At 39.9% G+C, this 3432-nt stretch overlaps 1 long non-coding RNA gene across 1 annotated transcript; it reads left to right on the forward strand.

Moving 5' to 3' along the window:
• On the forward strand, positions 1-2124 carry LOC137468435 (uncharacterized). The gene is made up of 3 exons (XR_010995939.1): positions 1-395; positions 610-734; positions 2062-2124. It is a non-coding gene; the product is annotated as an uncharacterized lncRNA (long non-coding RNA).
• Positions 2125-3432: the final 1308 nt, after the last annotated feature.

The raw sequence follows: 3432 nt of genomic DNA on the forward strand, positions 1-3432 counted from the left end.
TAGGTGCTTACATTTCTGAAGTACCATCTCCAGAAGAAAACAAGGTTTTCCTTTTAGTAAGTACACAGCAAACCAAGGCTGAACAATTTGTTAATGTGAACATTGGAGAGAGGAGCGATTACAGCAATCAAGGTTCTGACACATCAATTAAAGTAGTTGGGTTGGACTAAAAGAATATTGTAAAACACCCATGTGCCCAACTTTGTCGACAAAATTCATATGATTGAGGGGAGTGTGTGGCTTTGTGATCACATAATCATGGACAGAGAGGGTGGGAGCACACGTGGGTTAGTGTGAGTTTTGTTGCTGGTTTTGTCAATTCAGGTTTAACTGCACACACAGCCCCAGGAAGCCCCTGGTCCTGGGGAAACTGGAGACAGAAGCTTCACTGTTACGTAGGTTTTAACAGTTCTGCTAAGAAAATCTAGTGAGGGTTTTTGGGCAGAAAAATTGCAGGATTTAACTGGAATGTGAGGAATCTTTGGGTCCCTAGTTAATTATGATTTGCTTTGTTACAGTAACAGAAATAGTGCTAGAGAAAAGGAGATGGTTCTTGTCTTGAAGAGCATGCACTATTATTGTCTTATTTGTATTCTTTCTCCTTAAAAGTAGTTAGTGTTTACAAAGTATCCACAGTAAATCCAAACAGTGGGGTGGAGGCTGAGATTGACTGAGTGAAACCTGCCCTAAGTGTGCACCCAAGAGATCAACTGAAATCAATTTGTCCTGCAAAGGTAGGTGGTTATACATCAAAGCTGAGAAAAATCACACTGGAAGCCACGGGAACACTTTCAAGCGTGAAAACTGTGGGTTGCCTACAGAATACGCCCCTATTACTTAAGAGTGCGTGCATGTGTGTGCTTTCCTGAGTCATGGAGAGACAGAGAGTGGAGGAGAGAGAACAAGAGAAAGGGAGAAAGAAAAAAAGGGGGAAAAAAGAAATCACTAGAGACACGCAGATGCAAAAGCACAGTGGTTGTATAAAATTATTTTGAACTTTTCGTACAACTTACATAATTCTCAAGTAGAAGGAAATAAAGCTGTAATTTATGCAGTTCTCCCTAGCAAGTAAAAAAAAAAAAGTTATTTTTACAACTCCCTATATTGATTTTATTTTTAGAACACTTTCTAAAACAAGTGGAGAATTCAATCCTACTCTCTGAGGCATGTCAATTTTTGCCCACATAGTCGATGGAAAGATTGAACCCTAAGTGCAGATCATGACATTCTGCTGCGATAAAAGCTGTTTCTGTTTGCTTTAACTCTCATGCATAGTGGCAAAGGCCACCTGTGACACATTGGTATAAGTACAACTATCTCTATTGCATCCAGTGATTGCAATACCCTGGAAGTTTTTTCTGAAAGTTACCTGACTCTCTACTCAGATAAATGAATTTTCTCTAAGCATTTTAATACAAGAGAAAACAGTCAAGTTATAGACCCAAACAAATTTTACCTGCGAGGTTTTTTTTCAGAACATGAAACCAATTAACAAAAAATAATATGTATCAAGAGAAAAACATTCTATGATCTGCTGTGGAATGTGTTTCTTCCTAACCCTGTTCAGGAAAAGCCTTGAATTTTTGCTTAGATCCTCCCTAATCATGCCTGTAGGCATTGCTTAATCAGTGCTATGGTAAACAGCTATTATTCCAATCACTGCCCTCCATGCTTTTGTGCATTTAAGGACAAGTGTATATCAATAATGAAGACCTGGCCAGAAAAGTGTCCTTTAGTCTATTGTTTTCATTGCCTCCCACACACCAGCATCTTCTTGTACTGTCAAATGAACTTGTTTCCACTATTACTTAAGTTGCTGTGGCTGTGAAAGCAGAACCAGAAATTGCCAGAATCATCTAAATCAATGAAAATCTATTGCTTCATAAACCTGAATGTGTCTTATTATGCTATCTTTTCAGAGATATGGGTTACAAGATTGTTACTCTGCCAGTGACGTGTTTCTTTTTGCATGGTGTGAGAGCCCAGAGAGGGCAGCCGGGCAGCAGACTGCCTTCCCGTGACAGCTTGAACAACATTTCCAACTGTGTCTTCATCTTCCAGATGCCTCCTGCTTCAGACAGCTCTTCACAGCCTTGGGCCTCCCAAGGAAGCCTGCATACCTGCATACTGTGTCCAGTTCTGGGCCCCTCAGTTTAAGAAGGACGTTGAGATGCTTGAGAGCGTCCAGAGGAGGGCAACAAGGCTGGTGAGGGGCTTGGAACACAAGCCCTATGAACGTTTGGTGGAACTGGTGTCGTTTAGCCTGGAGAAGACGAGGCTTAGAGGTGACCTTATTGCTCTTTACAACTTCCTGAAGGGAGGTTGTAGACAGGTGGGGGTCAGTCTCTTTCACCAGGCAGCAGCTGACAGAACAAGAGGACACAGTCTCAAGCTACATCAGGGAAGGTATAGGTTGGATATTAGGAAAAAAAATTTCACTGAAAGAATAATAAGTACTGGAATTGTCTTCCCAGGGAGGTGATAGATTCACGGTTCTCTGGATGTGTTTAAAAGAAGACTGGATGTGGCACTTGGTGCTATAGTCTAGTTGAGGTGTTAGGGCATAGGTTGGACTTGATGATCTTAGAGGTCTCTTCCAACCTCATTATTCTGTGATTCTGTCATTTGTTATATACCTGGATTTTATTGACTTTGGTTGCTACATAGCTATTATTTTTTAGTCAGCTTTTTGGATGGGGAGCCAGCTGTTTTGCTTGCCTTGCTGAGGTTCTGGTCCCCATGCCTGCTGATCCTCAACATGGTGCCAACTCATGTGTTGGGAATTACATGGCAGGAGCAAATTCCTTTCTTCTCTAGCCATGCTAGCTGTCCAGGTCCTTGTCTGCCATAAGAATGAAGAACTGTCAGGTTCCAACCCCAAAAATCCTTCCTGCTCCCTCCTCTGTGCTGCAGCCCACACTGGCCTAGTTTTTAATCATGCTGGAAAATGGATATAAGCAGCTAAAATTTCCCTCCTGTGCAAAGTAATATGCCCTTTCTAATATTAATATCTAGATGATCCTCAGATCTTTAGCAATTTAATAAATCCAGATGAGTACTAAAAATTAGTGAGGATTGACAGACCCTCTAATAATTATGATGAAAAATAAGTGAAAATGTCTGTTAAAATTTTGCCAAGAAACTATTTTTGTCCTCAGGCAACATTTTGTTACTCTGCTTGTATGCCTCAGTGTGTTTCCTTCCAAGCTGGCTATATAGTTCTATAGATATAAAAATACATATGCATGTGAGCATTATCTATATAGCTCTTGTTTCCCAAACCTGAAGTAATTTATATAATTATACACATAATGTATTTTATCCAAATACACAAAGAATATTTTTTTCTAAATGCCATTTAGTATCTAGATTTAACTTAAACCACTACTTAGTCTATCTTCCTTAATAGGATACTAAAAAGGAATTTTATGA

This window comes from Anomalospiza imberbis, chromosome 2 (genome assembly GCF_031753505.1).
Source record: "Anomalospiza imberbis isolate Cuckoo-Finch-1a 21T00152 chromosome 2, ASM3175350v1, whole genome shotgun sequence".
Taxonomy (NCBI): domain Eukaryota; kingdom Metazoa; phylum Chordata; class Aves; order Passeriformes; family Viduidae; genus Anomalospiza; species Anomalospiza imberbis.